General features: G+C 32.7%; 1 long non-coding RNA gene across 1 annotated transcript in view; it reads left to right on the top strand.

Moving 5' to 3' along the window:
• The first annotated feature begins 513 nt into the window (after nucleotides 1-513).
• The window catches only part of LOC116420160, a 57,669-nt gene continuing 42,068 nt past the window's right edge, over nucleotides 514-16,114 (top strand). The window contains exon 1 of the long non-coding RNA XR_004230436.1: nucleotides 514-656. This is a non-coding gene — a long non-coding RNA (uncharacterized LOC116420160). The remainder of the gene's footprint in view (nucleotides 657-16,114) is intronic.

The raw sequence follows: 16,114 nt of genomic DNA on the forward strand, positions 1-16,114 counted from the left end.
GATACCTAGCTGCTTTTAAAAGTTTCACCAAGCTGAAAAAATATGCTATTGGGGTGTGTGTGTGTGTGTGTGTGTGTGTGTGCAGAAAAAGACTATGATACAAGAAAAAGCTTAGCTAAATGCAGACAGTCTTGTTACCAAAAGGTTGACTAACAAATAAAGATTTCTTATTTGACCATAGCAATTAAGAAAGACTAGATAATGAGGCTTGGTGAGATTATAGTAGCGAAGGGAATACTTCCACTGAATAAACTATAGGTCAGTGCAACACTGAAAGTTTTTAAAAGGTGCTAAAAACATTCCAGATATTCTCCAGAAATATTTGTGGTGAATTTCTCCATTCTTCTGGGAAAGTAAATAATGGTTTGCTTTTGTTAGTAAAACAAAGTAAAATCTCAGATGTTTCCAAGAAAGGCCTAGAAATTTTCTAAGCCAACATTTTTCGGTAAGTATTAATGTTTCTGCCTTAAGAAATCCACAGTTGTCTTGAAGCCAAACCCTCCCTACTAAAAGCTGTAGGCAATAACTCAGTCTCTGTTTAATCCTCTGAAGGGGCTAGCAGGCAGCACTGTGCAAGAAAAGCCAAACCTTCTAGAATAGTGCTTGTTACAAATTGGCCTGTTGCACTGAGGTTTAGAGCTGACTTTTGCAAGCAGGTAGGTGACACCTCTTTATGGATGAGTGGGGTAGATTATAAGAGTCTGTTGTGGGCTTCTGAAAATTATCTTTTCATGAATGTCTTTTTATCTCCCCTGACTTATGGCTTTTTAGGGAGTTCTTGTACAGTAGACCTGTCTTGAAAGATATCTGGTATTTAGAGAAAAAATAATAATATACTTTAAAGTTGGTAAAGTGCTTATTTATGGTGCAATCTTATGAGTTAGGTACAATCATTATCCCCATTTTACAGATGAAGAAATAAAGAAAAGTCATTTGATTTGTCTAATGTGCTAGGTGCTTGTGCTTTCCTGATTCCAAGGCTCTATCCACTGTTCCAACTAGTTGCCAAGGTACCAATTTCTGAGTCTATTCTCTCATGTTTGCCAGTGTCAAAAGTCTTGGGAGTCTCGATATCTTGAGACCCTTACATTTAACTCGCATCACTCTTCTATTCATATGGATTAGCTCTGGGAACATTTTTGTTTGAATACTTCCCTCCTTTATTAATTGCGGCCATTTCCTTTACCCTCCTAAATTGAAAGTACTCTCTCTGAGTGTTCCCAGAGGGAGTTATGTGGTGCAGTGGCTAAAATAGTATATCTAGAGACAAAAAGACAGTTCATATAGCTAGTCAGTACTTTTGCTGCCTCAGGTTCATGTGTAAAATGGGAATAATATTAACACATTTCTCATAAATATTGGGAGAATCAAATGAGATAATATTTGTAAAGTGCTTTATAAATCTTAAAGCAATATTTAAATACTAGCTATTATCATTGTTATTTTGCATATCCATAATCTGAAACATCTATTAAGAAACTCTTGGGTCCTAAAGTAGCAGACTACATATTGTAACTCTTCTCTCTTTCACTAACATAATCAAATGACCTACCTTTTCACAGACTTGCTCACACCCTAAACTTACCACCAAGATATCATCAATGATAGTGAAGACCAATGTGTCTTAATTTTTGGTTTGGATAATATGCTCATCATATATAATTACACTAAATATTCAAGTTTATTTCTAACAAAATGTAAGCACCTTCTGGGAAAGGAATGTTTTGTTGTGGGTTTGTATACTAAGTGTCTGGCACAGAATAAGTACTTAGTAAATGTGACTTGCATTGAATGGCCTTGACTGTTTAATAAATTAAAATCCTAAGAAAGATAATGAAAGAGGCATTTATTATGCAGATGCAAAGAAAACATTGGAAAGGTTTGAGGCTTGTTATAGAAAAGGAGTCTGATGTGTGATTTGAAAAAATAAAGCATGCAATTAGATGAACTACTTAGGATTAGCCTAACTCTAACCCTAAGACTGGATTTGGAATTGGAGGATTTGTATTTGTCTCACAAGTCTGAAACTTACTCATTGTGTGATCTCAGTCAAATTGCTTCACTTTTTCTGGCCTAATCTATTAAAAGAGGTTGTTGGACTAGATGATCTTGTTAAGTTTTCTTCCAGTAAAAATACTTTGATCCTAATTCTTAAGATGACTGAGTATTCAAAGAGGAAATAGGATTAGCCAATATTCATATTTAATGACACATCCATGACTAAGTTTCCACATATTGAGACACATAATATCAGTAAATTCCCATGGATACCCCTGGCTATCAAACACATTTCTAAAAAGGACATTCTTTCTCATCACCTTGATTGTCTAAACACCAAATAGTAAAGACAGTTAAGTGATCTAATCTTCAGTATTAGAAAGCAGTTTACAAATTCAATTGAAAGCTAATTATTTAACTTCCTGTTGAACTAAATAAAATGTTGTCAGTACAAATGAAGTCATTTAATTAGGGCAAATTAATGTCAAAGCATTAGTTGTGGCTTAGTCATGATTTTTTTGTGGATATTGTTATTCAATTTTATATAGCACGACAATGAAGCAATTGTTTTTCTTTTAAAACAGATGCCTGCAATTTTTTTTTCCTTGACTGGTATATAATGTTTCACTTTGAATAATTTGCTCAGTAGACAACTCTTATCTTGATTTCCAGCACCTAGATTCTCCTTCTAAGTCTAGTCTCGGGATGTCTCAGAACATCCATCTATACCCTGCAGAGATTTATAGAAATCCCTCTGCAATTGAGTGAAATGTCTAGTTTCCTTTTTTCTTTTCATCCTTTTCCCCTTCTTATTGGCCTTTGGCTTGTTAAAAGTGACTAGAAAGTGAGGAAGGAAAAAGAACTCGAGCTAGTTCTAAATTTCCAGTTAGTGCTATATTATCTCTTCTATAGGATTTCCTAGCCATAGGGAGTTGAAAGTATAAAAAAGATGATGATGAAATTTAGCAATTATCTCCTTTCCTCAGTTCCACAGGTATTGCTTAATCATCTACAATGTGAGAGTCACTCATATTAATACATGAAGATGAAAAAAAGAATAGTTGCTACTCTAAAATTCTATCAGAGGAAATGAAAGGTACACAGATTAGAGTCAGTAAGTTGATCATATTATATTTATTAAGCATTAATTATATGATAGAGATTATACCAAGTGCTGGGGATGCAAAAGAAGGCAAAGCATGGTCCCTGAATTCAAATATTCACATTTTCATGGGGGAGATCACATGTGGAACATTATTCATACATAACATATATGTATATATATATACATATATGTTATATAGAGATAGAATGGCAATGGGGGTAGAGTAAGTGGAAAAAAACTTCCAGCAGATGGAAGAAAACATATGATATACTGTTAAAAGTTATTTTTAAACGTCTACATAAACCACCATGTTGCTTTAAGGTTTGGAGACAAGGTATCTTCTCATTATTCAGGTATAACTCACTTATGTAATAAATGGGTCATCATTTATCATTCTTCCATGCTCGTTTCTGAATACAATGTATATAAATCCAACCTCATTTTAATGCAGTGGGGATTCTTTTAAAAATCTTCAAGTGAATCTTATCTTTACTAATTTAGACAATGGTTCTTTTGTCTGTCCTACTTAAAATATGACAACCAGAACTGAACACAGAGCTGTAGGTGTGGTATGACCAGAATGGAATCTGATATAATTTTATTGAATGGAATCCAGTTCCAAGGTATGAGATTCCATATCTTCCTAAGCATATCCCAATTCACCTTCTGACCACTTTTGTTTGGCTGATATAATACTTTGGGAGTTATGATACATATATACCTTTATATACATATCTTTGGTTTTAGATGTCTTTTTAAGTGTATAGAAACAGTGATAGTAAGTATAGGAAAGCTTTCCTCTGTTGAAATAGCACTGGATTGAAGGGCAAGGAAAGCTGCCTTCTAGATGACCTTGGACAAATCATTTTATTTCCCTGAAATTTCATTTCTTCATCTATTTAAATGAGGTATTGAACTAACTCTCTGAGTTTCTTTCAAATACCAGTTTTGCTGGCGTGCATTTCTTTTGTGGTAAACTCTATTCACAAATGAATCCCTTCCTCCAAAAGGAGGAAAACCTATATAATAAATTGAACCCTGATTTATAGAACTTCAGGGCATAACAAAAGAGGTATCTTTATAGTAATTAATGTTGGCTAAGGCAGTCCCCCCGGGATTGAGGTATCAGTTGGAGAGCCTTATTTATTTCCTTAAGATTTGTCTCAATTTAATAAACATGTATTCAGTTTCTACTATATATTAGGGAACCTTGATAAGCTTAAGCAAAATAATCTTTACTCTCAAGGAGCTTTCAATCTAATGGAGAAGACAACTGTCAAACTCTGCAAATAAATGACCAGAGTCACAGCAATTATTACACCAAATGTCAGCTCTGAAAAAATTGAAGAGCCCACAGAAATTATACACCAACTGTAATTCTGAAAACTTAAACTGATCTAAAACTAAATCTCACAGTAGTTGTAGGCAAAAAGTTTTCTTTATTTCATTGGAGGAGGCAAACTAAACATAGACCCAAAACAGTGAGGTTAAGCCTTGCTACATATACTAGTGGCTAAACAAAGAAACAAGCATTGCATTATAGTTGTGGCAGTGAGAGTTATAGCAACAATAAAGCAAATTTGATTTGTGGGGCTTCATGACGGAAATGTAGGTCCTGCAGGTGCTCACAGAACACTTGAATAGGTTGAAACAATTTGTTGTGGTTCAAACAATTGAGTGATTTTGCTGCAACGAGTAAGTGCAGAGGATTGGTGTTATGTCAAGCTTGGGGCACAGCTTGCTTGTTTGGTCTTAAGTCTGGAAAACAGGGTATCTCCTAATGGCAAAAAGAGAGAAGTGAAAAAAGAAGGATGATCTTGACGTGGAGATTCTGACATCACATATAAACAAATATGTACAAAATAAGCTATGTACTGGATAAATAGGAAATATTTAACAGAGGAAATGCATGGAAATTAAGTGGGGTTAGGGAAGTCTTCCTGTAGAAGGTGGAATTTTAGTTGGAATTTAAAGGAAGCCAGAGAGGTCAATAGTTAGAGTGAAGGAGGAATAGTGTTAGGGGTATAGAGTGCAGGTAGAGAAAATGCCTGAAGTCAAGAAATGGAGTCTTTTTCTTGGAACAATTAGGAGGCCAATGTCATCTAATTAAAGCATATGTATTGAGGAGTAAGACTGGAAAGATAGGAGCAAGGTAAGTTATGAAGATCTTTGAATGTCAGAGCATTTGTTTTTGTCCCAGGAAGCAATGGGGAACCATTGAAGTTTATTGAGCAAGATAGTGACGTGATATGACCTGTGTTTTAGGAAAATCACTTTAGTGATTGAATAGAGAATGGTGAGGGGATTGTTTTTGATGATCTCTAAAGCTCCTGAATTACTTACAGTGCCTGGAAGATGAAAAAGGGAAAAGACAATCCAGCTAGTGACACATTCTTATGCATGTAAGGTCAATACTCATGTTTTAAATTTCCCTAAATAGACTCTTTCAGTATTTCTAATGATGACTGCTCCCCTTTCCTTTGACCTTGTATAATTAGGCGGATTTTGAACAAATAGCAAATGGAATAGAATTTTTAAAGTAATGGGCTCTAAAGAATTCCCTTCTTTTGTTGGGTGCCATTTCTGACTCAAGTCTTTGGGTGCTGATGGTCACTTAAGAGTAATTTGTTTTTCCATTTAGAGCACAGTCAGCTTGATTAGCTTTCTCTTTAGAGCATATCTCCTTCTTGGATTATCTTTCTTATTTTAGAACAATCAGCTTCCTATTCTCTGCCTTGATTTTTGAGAGTCCTATTTGCTGGGTCCCAAAGATCTTGTTTTTACTTCTTAGAAGATGAATGGAAACATTTGTTGTCACTACTATTTTGGTATTTCAAAGAATTAGAAACTTCAAAGCCAAGAGTACTCTCATCTTTGATTCAGATTTCCATGATTCAATACAATATCACATGGCTGGCATGAATTACTTCAGAAAAAAATATTTACTTCTAGGTTGCCTTCTGATGGGACATCTTTCCAGTCTTTGTTCAGCTAGACCACTAATAATAGACCACCATTATGCTCCAAACCTTTGTAGTTTGGTGAATTCTGCCAATGTTTGTGCTTTCCCAGTAAAGGTTGGCGAATCCAGGATCATGTCAATGTTATTATGAAGCACTGAAATAGGGCTTTGGTAAAGTCATTTATCATCAATAAATATGTATTGAATAATCACTGCAGCTACTGGAGATCCATATCCAAAGTGCTGCTATAGAAACTATAGAGAGGTTTCTCATAATTGGTAGACCTGAGAATAGGGTGGGACTCAAAAATATTACCAAAGATTTAGTTGTCACTAGCCTTATGATAAAAAATTGTAATTGCCCAAACATTCTGATGAGGTAGCTAGGTGGCAGAGTGGATATACTTACATCTGCTTTTTGGATTAAAAATGTAATAAATTTTATGGGAGTTACATCACTCTCCTATACCCAATTTGTTCTTGCTGCTCCACCAAAAAAAATTTTATGCTTGTACTTGCTCCATTTTAGGTCTCTGTACCTATGAATGTGTTTTTCTCAAGTATGATATAAACTTGTAGAGAGCCAGAATTGGATTTTGTGTTTTGTTTTGGTTTTGTATCCCTAGCAGAAAGTCCTCCACAAATCAGGTGCTCAATGAACACTTGTTAAATTGAATTAAAATGTCACTTTGCAATTGTTTTAATGGAATGGTTCTCAAAATGTGGTCCAGAAGTTTCTGAGCATCCCCAAGGATCACTTCAGGGAGTATACAAAGTCAAAACCATTTTCATGATAATAATAATACATTCTAATTTCTTATATAGTAGGTACAGGCAACTATCACCCACATAAATCAAAGCTCCAAGGAGCCTCAATCATTTTATAAGAGTATAAACTAGTGTTGTTATCATTTACTTGTTTCAGTCATGTCTGCTTCTTCATGACTCCATTAGGAATTTTTTTTAACAACTATAGTAGGAAGATTTGCCAGTTTATTGTACTGATGAAGAAACTGAGATAAATAGGATTAAGTTGATGAGGGAAAGATTCCAATCTTTGATTCCCAACCCTCCTAGCTAATGTAAATTACCCTTTGATTCACAAATCCTGGTCCCTTTGAATTCCAATAGAAGATCCGGACCTGTCCCAGCCCCACCCGGATCTGAGCCAACTTTGGGGCTACACCCCAAAGTCCCTCGAGCTAAGTCTCTGACTTAAAAGGGACCACACTGGGAACCCCTCTTTGCAGAGATTCCAAACATGACAGCCATGTGAGGACCCTCTGTCCACTGGACCCTCTATCCAGTGCCCTTCTTATCTCTACCTTCACCTATCTCCTACTTCTAAACTCTAGGACTGGAGACTAAGTACGACAGGCTGGCTTCAGACAGGCCAAACTCCCCACTATGGCACAAAGAACTTCTATTAAAGCTGTTGGTTGTGGCTATTGCTTTAAGAAATGAGGAAAAGCTGCAAGATGTCCAACTCCCCCATCCTCTCCTGATCTGTACTCTATCCAGTACACCTATGCTAACAGGTATATCTATTTCATTTTTATCAGTATTTAAACTATTTCTAATTTTTAAAAATATTTTCCTTGTAAAATTTAACAATTGATCATAATTGATTTGTGACATATATCTATATGTCAGGACTCTGCTAAAGATGGAAATGAGGATTGCAAATGGAGGGCACCAGTGGCTAACTAGAAATACATAGAATTTTACTACAGCAGAGTTTTAATCTTTGTTCAAAATATTAATGTTTGGAGGGTTCACAAGCTACAAGCATGAGATGTTATGATTATAATCTTTATTAATAACATTTAAAAGCTTCTAAAGTAGTAGTAAGACCCATATTAGCTAGTATCATTTGATCTTAAGCTAAATTAATTCATTGTTATAATTAGAATCAGTCAGGTCAAACCAGCACAGATAAGGAAAAATGTCAAATTTAGGGAAAGAAATGGTGTGATAGAGAGAAAGTGGAAAATTATACCTCTGGGTTGACACAGTAGGAAAGAAATATTTTGTGTGGAAAAAAATGGCTTCTCTCCTTTGATATTGAAAAGGATAGTAGCTAACTAATTCATTCTATGAAGCAAATATAGTCTCAATACCTAAACAGGAGAAGGACAAAGGTGAAAGAAAAAATGAAGGTGTAATATTTTATAAATATATTCATAACCACTGGGTAGCTGTAATGTCTGGGCTAGCTTTCTGGAGGGCCCTGGGACCAGCCTTGGTCTCAGCAGAATAATGGTCACGAGAATAGTCAGGAATAAAGTCCAAAGTCTTTATTGTCTCCTTCAGTCTCCCATTCTGAACCAGTCTGCTCCACAGTCTCTTTCAGCAGCCTAACTTACAGTCTGACTGACTGTCCCCAGTTTCTTCCAGCAGTCTGCCAGTCTGCCAGTCTCCCCCATAGTGCAGGAGGCAAGAGAGTCAAAGATAGAATGTCTGTCTTCCAGTCCTTGTTAGCCCTTATATACCTTATTGTAATTACATCATTACAGCATGCGGATATGTGTGAACTTAGAGAACCATTACATCACCATGCTAAGTACTAAGTATATATGTGAACTAGAGAACAATTATCTCATTACTTCTACTGGGTTAATATCTTGTTTCAAGTATATTTGTTTCAAGTATATTTCTCCACAGTTCCCCCCTTTACAGGTAGCTAATATTATATTCAGTGAAAAAACTCAAGATGTGTTTCCACTGAAAACAGATGGAAAACCAAAATGTCCACTCCTGTTATTGTTGATACATTTTTGAAAATCTTAGAAATATTAGAAATATAAAAAATAAATTAATAAATATTAGCAAAGAAGTTAAATTATCATAGTTTTATATGGCATGATTTTATATGTAGTAAACCAAAAATAATCTACAAAAACTAATTGAGGTGATGTTTTTAGTAAAGTAGTAATTCACATAACTTAAAACCTGCATTATTTTTCTTCCAAATTCTTGAGGAGCATTAAGTGAGTTACACAAAGAAATCGACAGCAAAACTATACCAGTAAAGGACCTCAACCTCCCCTTTCAGAAACAGATAAATCTAAACACAAAATAAACAAGAAGTTAAGGAGGTGAATACAGTTTTTTTTTTTATTATTTTTTAATAGCCTTTTATTTTTATATGTATGAGTAACTTTACAACATTGACATTGCCAAACCTCTTGTTCCAATTTTTCCTCTCCTTTCCCCCATCCCCTCCCCCAGATGGCAGGATGACCAGTGAATACAGTTTTAGAAAACTTAAGTATGATATCTGTGTGGAGAAAATTGAATGGGGATATGCCTATGCCTTTTTCTTAACATGACACTCACACAAAAATTGACCATCTATTAGGTCATAAAAACTTTGCAATCAAATGCAGAATGGCAGAAAGATTAAATGCATCCACTTCAGATCATGAGGCAATAAAATTATGTATAATGAATGAGCATGGAAAGGAATTAAAATTAATTGGAAATTAAATTATCTCATCCTAAAGAATGAGTGGATCAAACAATAAATTATAGCAACCATAAATAATTGCATCAGAGAGAATGATAATGAAGCAACATATCAAAATTTATGTGATGCAGCCTAAGAAGTACTTAGAGGAAATTTTATATCTCTAAATGCTTACATGAAAAAAGTAGAGAAGAGGGAGATTTATGAATTGGGCACCTAAAAAAGCTACAAAAAGAACAAGTTAAAAATATACAAACTTCAAATTAGAAATTCTGAAAATCAAAGGACAGATTTTAAAATTGTCTTTAAAAAGCTAGTGAACTAAAAAATAAATCTAAGAGCTAATTTTATGAAAAAAATTCAATAAATAGATAAACTTTTGTTTAATTTTATTAGAAAAAATAAGAAAACCAACTTGCCAGTATCAACAATGGAAAAGGAGAATTCAGCAACAATAAAGGGGAAACTAAAGCAACAATTAGTAGTTATTTTACCCAACTGTATGCCAATAAGTCTGACAATTTAAGTAAAATGGATATTTTCAAAATTATAAATTACCCAGATTAACAGAAAAAGAAATAAAATACTTAAATAACCCCATTTTAGAAAAGAAATTGAGCAAGCCACCAATATACTCCATAAGAAAAAAATCTTCAGGGCCAGATGGATTTTATAAGTGGATTCTACCAAACATTTAAAGAACAATTAATTTCAATACTATGTAAACTATTTGGAAAATTATGTGAAGACAAGTCCTATCAAATTTCTCTTCTGACACAAATATGTTGCTGATACCTAAACCCAGGAAAAGCCAAAACAGAAAAAGACAATTGTAAACCAATTCCCCTAATAAATATTAATGCAAAAAATTTAAATAAAATACTAAGAAATTACAGCAATTTATCACAAGGATCATAGAGTATTACCAGGTGGGATTTATACCAGGAATTCAGGACTAGTTCGATATTAGGAAATATATCAGCATAATTGAGCAATGATATTGCTATCAATAAGAAAAATTAACAAATCATATAATTATCTCAATAGATGTAGAAAAGGGTTTTGGCAAAAAACAATACCCATTCCTGTTTAAAAAACAAAACACAACTCTAGAGATCATAGGAAGAAATGGTAATTTTTCTAAAATGATAAGCAGCATCTATCTAAAACCAATATCAAGTATTTTATGTAATTAGTATAAGCTAGAAACATTCCCAATAGATCAGGGGTTGAATCAAGGATGCCTATTATCTCCACTCTTATTTAATATACTACTAGAAATGTTAGCTTTAGTAATAAGAAAAGAAAAAGTCATTGAAAACATTAGAACAGGCAATGAGGAAATAAAATTATCTGTCTTTGCAGATGATATGATAACATAATTAAAGAATACCAGAGAATAAGCTAAAAACAACTACTTGAAACAATCACTTTAGCAAAGTTACAGAATATAAGATAAACCATAACAAATCATGGGCATTTTCATATATAACCAACAAAATTCAGCAACAAGACTAGAGAAATTCTATTTAATAATAAAATTAGACAATATAAAGTATTTTGGAGTCTGTCAAGACAAATCCAGGAACTATATGAACACAATTATAAAACATTATTCACATAAATTAAATGAGATCAGAACAACTGGAAAAATATCAATTGCTCATGGTTAGGGCAAGCTAATAAAATAAAAACAATTTTACCAAATTAATTTACTGATTCAATGCCATATCAATTGAACAACCAAAAATATTTTATAGAGCCATAAAAATATAATAAGTAAATTCATCTGGAAGAACAAAAGTCAAGAATATCAAGGTAATGAATAAGAAAAATGTAAAGGAAGGTGGACTAGATGTACCAGATTTAAAACTGTATTATAACGTTACAATCACAAAAACTATTTGGTACTAGCTAAGAAATAGAATGGCAGATGAATAGAATAAGTTAGGTACATTAGACTCAGTATTCAATGACTATAGTAATCTCTGGCTTCAAAAACTCAAAGACTCCAGCTAGTATGACAGAAGCTAGAAACTAGCCGTAGACCAGCATCTCACACTATATATCAAGATAAGATCAAATTGGGTACATGATTTAGACATCATGGGTAATGCCATAAGCAAATTAGGAGACTAAGAAAAAAATTTCCTGCCAGATTTATGGAGAAGGAAAGAATTTATAACGAAGAAGGAGATAGAGTACATTATGAAATGTAAGATGGATAACTGATTATTAATTAAAATTTTTGCACAAAGTCAATGCAAACAAGATTGAAAGGGAAGCAGAAAGGTGGGAAACATTTTTCAGCCAATGTTTCTGATAAAGGTCTCATTTCTAACATATATAGAAAACAGAATCTAATTTATAAGTATACAAATCAATGCTCAATTGATAAATGATCAGAGAGCATAATCAGGCCATTTTCAGATGAGGAAATTAAAACCATCAATAGTCATATGAAAAAATGCTCTTAATAACTATTGATAAGAGGAATACAAATTAAAACATCTCTGAGGTATCAAATTGACTAATATGATAGAAAAAGAAAATGAAAAAGTTTGAAGAAGATGTGGAAAAATTGGAACACTAATGTATTGTTGGTGGAGTTGTGAACTGATCCAACCATTCTGGAGAACAATTTGGAATTAGGCCCAGAGTGCTGTAAAATTGCACATACCATTTGATCCAACAATACCATTACCATGTCTTTATCACAAAGAAATCATAAAAAGGGTAATTGATCCACATATACAAAAAATATTTAAAACAACTCTTTTTTGTGGTGGTGAAGAATTAAAAATTGAGGGGATGCTCATCACTTGGGAAATGGCTAAACAAACTGTGGTGCATGAATGTAACAGAATAGTACTCTGCAGTAAAAAATGATGAACAGTCAGATTTCAGAAAAACCTGGAAAGATTTGTACAACTGATGCAAAATGAAATGAGCAGAAGCCGGAAAATATTGTTCCCAGTATCAGGAACATTGAGTAATCCCCAACTATAATTGACTCAACTCTGTTCATCAATGTAATGATCTAAGACAAATACAAAGGACTCAAGAAAAATGCTACTCTGACTACAATTCAAAGCATTTTTCTCCTTTATTCTTTCTTGTGTTTTTTTCTTTTTGATTTGTTTCTCCTTCTACAAGTGTGATTAATATGGAAATATATTTTTGTATGATAGCATGTGTATAAATTATGTCTAAATGTCTACTATCTTTGGAAGAGGGGAGGGAGGGAAAATTTGTCATAATGTCATAAAAATAAAAGCTAAAAATTATCTTGACATGTAACCAGGGGAAAATGAAATATTATCAAAGAAAAAACTTTTAAAAATAAACACCAAAACCTATTTTTATATGTAATTGGATAAAATAAAATACTACTAAGTGCATAAAAATTTATTTTATTTTCAATTCACTGAACAATATAAAAATTTCCATTATACAGTACAGTAAAAAGATGATTGTGCATGAAACTGCAAATCTATCGTGCAAAACTTGCTATTCCCTCCAAATATACAACAAAATTATCATGTCAATTTCTTTTTTTCCTTCCCACTCTGCCCTAGAAATGGCTACCATTAAACACAAATAGATATTCATGCACACGCACAATACATTTGTAAAATTATTCTATACACATTTCTATTTACCATTTTTTCTCTGGATGCAGATAGCATCTTTCTTCATATGTGCTTTATTTTTCCATATCACTACTTATTCTGTGGTCTTCCTTGATTTTCATTGGAGTAATTATGGGAGATAAATGAACTTTACTATATTCTTTTAGTTTTGCATCTTTTTTCTATGTCCCTTATGTGGTTAGATTTAGTTAAAAAAAAAAAAAAACTATGTACACTGTGAATATAAAAGCAAATTAATTATTATTTTAATTAAAATAATGATGGACATTTATTTGGCTCCTTATGACTTAAAAAGAATTTTATATACATTATGCAATTTGATATCCTTCAAATCCCCATGAATTTGGTGGTACAGATGTTAATAGCCTCATTTTATGTATGATGAAACTCGGTCACATATAGGCTAAATGATTTGGCTATGGTCACATGAGCCTAGAAAATTTAGCTCACCACCAATGCAGAGTTCTTTTTACCATATCTCATTTTCCTCCTGTAGTTTGAGATTAAAATATTGATGTTATTGAGAAAAATCAACTCTTGTTAAATCTATTTCTTTTCAGGGAAAGATTGAATGCATCAAAGTCTAAGCATATAACCCCACATATGATGACATAGCCATAACAATCACAATACATATATACATATCTGTACATATACACACATAAATATACATATGTAGGCCCTAAGACTTATGGGACATTCTGAATATCACTCTATCGTATGTTTATATTTTTCTCTTCCACATTTTGTATCTTCTAGTTTCTAAGTATAATTTATTTGATCATATGAACTTTTGGAAATGTTAAATGTCATCAAACTTTTTAGTGTCAAAATAATAGAAAAAATGAATCATCTGAAAGTTAAAATGAATTCATCAAGTGATTAGATGGCAAATATAGCCTTTAAATATCTCAGAGTGGGTTGATTATAACTTTATTTCTTTTTGATTCATTCACTTAGTCATTATATATCTTTTAAGCACCTCCTACTAATAAGGTCTTGACACTTCTACCTAAAAGCCTGGGTGGATTTATAAGCTGTCTTATACTTGTCTATTCACTTAATGAATTTATGTCTTAGTTTCTTCATCTGTAAAATGCTGATATTGTTACATATATTACCTACCTTGAAGTACTATAGTAAGAAAATTGCTTTGTGAATCATAACAGTAAGTTATTATTACTATGCTAGTACTTAGTGAATCTTAGATATGAACTATTATTATTTCAGCTAATGACCTGAAATAATCTCTGTCAGTTTTCTCCACTGTAGCAATTTTCAGACAGTTGATTGCTATTTGAATTCCTTCCTATCTGATTGCATGGTACCCAGCATGTCATCTGTTGTAAGGTTGGGGAGTCCTTTCCATTCGTAATACAAAACTGGAAAGTCTCTTTAGAAAAAAAAGACAGTTTTAAATGTATTTCTCCTAGTAAATTTTAGGGAAAGTTTCAAAATTCCTTATATTTAGGAAGTTTGTGTTTCTTATTCTTAGTAAACATGTTTCCCCTTTCTTAGGTACTTCAAATAAGAAAAAATTCAAATTGTGTTGCATTAGAGTTTTTTCCTCATTTTTAAACAGATACAATCTAAAGAAATGCCAAGATTGCAATGTCAGCTTATGGAAAAAGTCCTATCAATGGTTGTACTCCAAGAAATGCCCCACTTTGGAGGCAGAAGACAAAAAGAGAAGTATCAAACATAAAAAAAATGTATATGCATACATTGGGAGAGACATAAAGAGGGGAGACAGATAGAAATAAAAAGAGAGAGAAGAGAGCCATCCTATTCACTCTACAGATTGTATGTTCAGACTATACAGATTTTAGAGACCAATTATTAGGTTGGCAGAAAGGCATCAAGCTTTTCAAAGTGATAAAATCTACAATCCTCTCTTTTAAAAATATTTGTTTTATTAAATATTTCCCAATTACATCGAGAAATTATGACATTAATTAAATATGAATTTTAAAAGTCCTCCCATTCTCTTGTCACCTTGGCTTCCTAATAGCCAGATCATATCAGTTAAGTAAAACATTTTATATGTTTTAAGATATTGGGGGTTCAAAATAATGATACCATAAGAGGACAAAAGTATATAAAAGTAGACACGTATTGTAGTTTAAAATATTATTAGTTTTAATGTAGCTCCACAAGATTGTTGGAAATGATTATTATCCATTTGAGAATCAAAGAATCAATCTCTCATTTTAGGATCTTTGCACTGACTATCCCCTATTCCTAGAATGTAGTTTCTCCTTAATCTTTGACTCATAGAGTACGTGTCTTCTTGAAGAGACATCTCAATCCCCATCTTTAACATGAAGTCTTTTCTGATCTCTCCAACTCTTAGGATCCTCTTGCTCAACCTACATTTTATTTCACTACTTTGTGTGTGTATATATATATATATATATATATATATATATATATATATGAAAAATATATATATATATAAACTTTATATTTATGCTACATGTGTATTTTATACATGCTATTGTCTTCCCTGATAGAATATGAGCTCATGGGAGCAAGGATTGTTTCACCTTTTTGTATTTGTATTCCTGGCACCCAAAACAGTAAGGATTTAATAATTATTTATGCTCATGTTATGTCCCTACAACATAAACTCTAAATAACTCCCAGCTAATCAAGAAATTAATTAATTTTCTCTCTCCTTTCTTTGTATATAAGTATATATATATGTAAATATGTATATATATATATAATTATGCACACATACTCAACCCATATTTCTTGTCCATCATTGTATATATCTGGGACATATACACACTGAATTGGGCTGAAAATGAACAGAAAGGAAATGAATTGGATTATCATCAGAAAATTGAAAAGCTCTTTTATTAACCTTAGGCTTTCCATGAAAGTCCAACTCCAGCTTGATAATTTCAAGAGGTACTGATGTT

The sequence above is a fragment of the Sarcophilus harrisii genome, chromosome 6, assembly GCF_902635505.1.
Source record: "Sarcophilus harrisii chromosome 6, mSarHar1.11, whole genome shotgun sequence".
In the NCBI taxonomy this organism is placed as follows: Eukaryota; Metazoa; Chordata; class Mammalia; order Dasyuromorphia; family Dasyuridae; genus Sarcophilus; species Sarcophilus harrisii.